At 33.8% G+C, this 4,719-nt stretch overlaps 1 pseudogene; it reads left to right on the plus strand.

Moving 5' to 3' along the window:
* The first annotated feature begins 3,840 nt into the window (after positions 1–3,840).
* LOC149556344 (phenylalanine ammonia-lyase pseudogene) lies at positions 3,841–4,429 on the plus strand (annotated as a pseudogene).
* The last annotated feature ends 290 nt before the right edge of the window (positions 4,430–4,719 follow it).

Raw genomic sequence — 4,719 nt, forward strand, 5'->3', positions numbered from 1 at the left:
TCAAAGCATAGTTTTAATATTTTTTCTTCTCTATCCTTTCCTTCATGTAAATAAAGGGGTTTAACTATCTTTTAGAATTATCAGATTTCTATAATCTCTTGTGGTTTCACAACGCACACCCCATTTCTCCTAGAAATGGGAACCCCCTAGTAAATTTTCTATCTCCTAGGAACCTAGTCTGAGACCTGGGTCATTTTGGAGCTCCACCTAGACTTTGGTTGCTACCTTCATTCTCTAACTGAGGAAACCTAGGTGCCAGGATTGAGGAATTTTGGAAAAATTGAAGGTTTTTTGAGAAAAAAGGTACATTAAGTGCACCTAGCACAAATGTGCACCCATTTGGGGTGTGCAAGTGCGCTAGATGCATAAGTGCACACTTTTCTCCTTTGTATACACTTTGAAACATTAAAAACCTAATAGAAAACCTAAGGCATCAAGACTAAGAAAAGATGTGCACTTGCGCACCTATTCAAGGTGCACAATTGTGCACCTTATATTTTTGCAACCTAAGAAAAATACACCAAGGGAAAGGTGTGCATGTGCACACCTATCCAAGGTGCACACATGCACACCTTTCAAAGCACAAAAAAATTCTAAGTGTGCACACATAATGCACCCCACAAGGTGCGTTATGTGCATACTCTTTGTAAACAAAGTTGTGCACTATAAGGGTGCGCAACTAGCACACCCCATAAGGTGCACTAGGTGCACACCTTTAGTGGTGGTTTTTGGCTTATGAAATAAGGTGTGCAAGGTGTGCCAAATGTTTCCCATCAGAGCTTGCAAGAGGTTTTTTAAGTGTTTTTTAATAAGTTTTAGGGTTTACAGGTTTTGATTTTTTAGTATTTAGGATTTATTTAAATTAATCATTTCAACTTACCGGACTAATGTTTGCTTCTTGTTGTAGATAAAAAGGCATCCTTAACTTGTTGGGGTCATAACTTTTGACCTAGAGCTTGGAATTCAAAATTTTTTACACCGTTGGAAAGAAGAACTAAAAATCTAATTTTAGTCCCTAAAATAGTGAGCCTTTGGCTTCCCAATTTTATAGACCAATGAAAGTTTCAACTTGAAATTTTTAGTAGAAGACCTTTGAAAAGGCCAGTTAAAAAGACCTAGAAAAACTTGTAAAAAAGATATGAAAAAGTTTCAAACATTTGATTATTTTGGATTTAATTGGGATCACCTAGTCTTTGAGCCAGAAGGATCAAACTGTTGGAGAGAAGAAAAGATCAAAGATACAGAGGTTAGACATATGAACTAGAATAGGTTTCTCATCTTATGCAATTATTAATGACAAGATTCAACACAAGTGCCTTGTGATTTTAGATAGAAGAAGCAAAAGGAGTTCAAATCTATGAAATTTTTTGGCTATAAAGAGGGTACAAATCATCAAAAAAGGGGAAAAAAATTACACTAGAGTGCTCCCAGACCTTGTCCGAGAAAAACCCTAAAACCATTTTCAAAACTAAGAACTTTGATTTTTGGAGAATTGAGCTTTCAAGCTTCTGAGCTTCTAAGGTTTTGAAGTCTGTAAGATTTTGAGTTTGTGAGGTATGAAATATTTTGAGCTTCTAAGGTGTGGTAGGTGCGCTTCTTTCGATGTGTGCTAGAAGTTTTTGAGAAAGTTAGAGGTGCGCTGACAATTTACTGCCAGTTGCAAATTTAGATCTTTCCATGCATCGAAAATGTATTCTGAAGATAGTTTAACTCCTACAAACATCCAGTCAATGTGGAGTTTCTATTTTTGGCATCTCCAAAGACTCCTACATTATCTAAGGGCTTTCTTCGTCTTATTTTCTCATGCTTTCTTTGTTTTAAGATATGTAAATGCTCATGCAATTATTAAATGATATAAATATGGATGGAGTCCTAGTTAGCACCAATTAGCGAGTTAGTTTGTACATAAATAGATTTGTTTTATTAGTTTAGAAGTATATGTTTACATAAAGAGATCTCTCACTCTCAACAAAAATTGAGGGGAAGATTTCTTATAAATTCAAGAATGTAATATGTATTCCAGGCCATTATTTTGATGTAAAAATATATACTATTGGTTCTCTCATTCAGAGTGTAGTTATACTTTCCTAAGTGTGTTATATTTTGTGAATGTATGTTCATGGAATGTAATGGAGCCAAAAAAATTATTATGTTATGCGATCTTTTAATTCTAGTGTTTGTCATGTGTTTACAAATTCTGATGATGTACCAAGTTGGAGAAGAGATCACCATATTGATCCTACATAGCTTTCTGTCTTGCATGAGCGCACTTTTTGTGGCCTTGCAATTTGATGAAAATTGAAACATCTTATGGTTATTGAATTCCCATCGATGATTGCATTAATGGAATTGAGGAAGCACTGCTCCTATTTTCATTAGATACCTACCGATATTTTCAAAGGCTTAATTCACAGACATGTTTCATAGCTTATGTCCATTAGAAATTTACTTTTCAAGTTATTTGTTTAAAATTTTTGTTATCCTATCTTCGTTATTTACTTTAATAAACCTTTGTTGAATTAGGAATTCATATAGTTGCATTGTTAGATTGCATTCATTTAAAAATAAAAAATACAAAAATACATTTCTTTTGTAGATTTTGAAACACCAAGCAAATTGGTCATCTTATTTGAAATTGGTTCAAACCAGCAAAGGCCCCTTTGTGAACAAACACATTTATCTTCAAGTGAGAAAATTCTAGTAGGTCACAAGATCACTTAGAACCTTTGAGTTGATCCCAGATTAGCTTTTCAAGAGAGGAGTTTGAAAGGATTACTATTGTTAAGCATCGTACAAAATGACAGCTCAACATAATCCATTTTTCATGAAAAAATTTTTTCCTTTAGATGCTGAAAATATGTTCATAAACATACTTGTCACTATGAAATTACTTGTGAACTCGACCTTGTTTGCCCTATAAATAGTGACAATTGTGCCAACAGTTGTTGAGATTGTAATCGATCAATATCAATTTGCAACCACTATGTTTGAGAGGGGCAACTCCCTCGTAAGATTATAAGTTTTATTTTTTCAAATAAAAATTTATTCAAACTTAAAGGATAGAGAAAAATCTATTAACAACAAATACACCAAATGACTTCAAAAATTTCTTAGATTAACGTAAACTATTAATAAGGACAATCAAGAGTTATGCTTAAAGATGATTATTAGCACAATGTTGATTTAAGATTCATGGACATTTGCATAATACTATGAAAACATTCACTACAAAGAGAATCAACACTTTCACTCTTCAACAATCCAGATTTTTAGAAAGAGAACTCAAAATGTGCTTTCCTTTATTTTCTCGCACTAAGGGCATAATAGAAATTTTTGATTACAAAGATAAAATTTGTACACACTTTCCACAAATTATCTTATCATCAAAATTCTAGCATAAGTGTTCCCTATTTCCAAAGTCCAAAAAGTCCCTTTACAAAGAAAAAGTATCCCTTATATAGACCAGAGGTTAAGAATGATTCATATGTAGTTAACAACTACCTCCTAATTATATGTTTTTGGTGAGGTATTAACCTTAAGGGCCTGTTTGGTTGTGGAGATAGGAATTGAAAACTAGGAATTGCTATTCTAGAATTGTTATCCTAGAATAGGAATTTGAATTCTCTATTTGGTTAGACAAAATATAAGTTGGAAATCACCTACTCAAAAGTCATTAACATTGTTCAAAATGATTGCTTTGAGATCCACCTCCAACTATATAAGGGAAATGGGAGCCCTAAAATCAACTTACACCAACACTGGTATGCTTCAATGATCACCCACATCTTGCGATTGAATCCTACTATGAATCCTAATTTTTTTTTATACACATACAATTTGATGCTACAAAGTCAATCAAACCAAACTTTGAAGCCACGGGACCTATGTAGGGTTGGTAAAAGCCATACATCCAACGTAGCATTCTTCAGCTCTCTCAAAGACAATACGATGATTGATATTATCTGAGACAAGGCCCTTCATGGAGATAATTTTCAAAGCACACTAATTGGGGTCTCCATGGACAATCTCAAACTCATAATTGTCGCAATTGGTAAGCTCATTTTTGTCCAATTCTTCGAGCTCATGAATGATTACCACAATGGTGGTCTATGGTTAAATCTTAGCTAGGGGTCAAATTCTAGTTTCAATTGTGGTCTCAAGTGGGGTAGAGATCACCATCATGGCTTCTTACACCTCAGAGCTTCTCTACTTGGGTAATTTGATGACTTCCCATGTTCAAAGTGTGGAGCAACATAACCAAGATGTTAATTCCTTTGGTTTGATATTTGCCCACAAATCTGCCAAGATAGTGAATACTCTCAAGATCATGATGTCAACTTACTTGATCGAGATTTGTCAAGCGGTGGATTTATGACATTTGGAGGAAAATATGCAGGCAACTATAAAAATCATATCGCTAAAATTGTAAAAATCTTTGATTCCTATCATTGGCAGTTACAAAGGGGATAGTTCAGAAGCCAAGCAAACTACATTGGACTTCAAATAATAATGAAATAGGAGAAAGTTAAAGTGAGAATAGGAATAGCTATTCCAATTAAAAGTATTTTTTGGAATGAGCATATGCTCATTTTGGGGTCAAAATGAGAATATGTATTCCTATTACCAATTCTAATTTGAGGCACCAAACGAAGAATACAAAAAAAATTCTAATTTTCCATTCCTATTTCAGTTGTATTCTAGTAATCAAACGGGCCCTAA

This window comes from Cupressus sempervirens, chromosome 5, assembly GCF_028749045.1.
Source record: "Cupressus sempervirens isolate cs-2001-9-10 chromosome 5, ASM2874904v1, whole genome shotgun sequence".
In the NCBI taxonomy this organism is placed as follows: domain Eukaryota; kingdom Viridiplantae; phylum Streptophyta; class Pinopsida; order Cupressales; family Cupressaceae; genus Cupressus; species Cupressus sempervirens.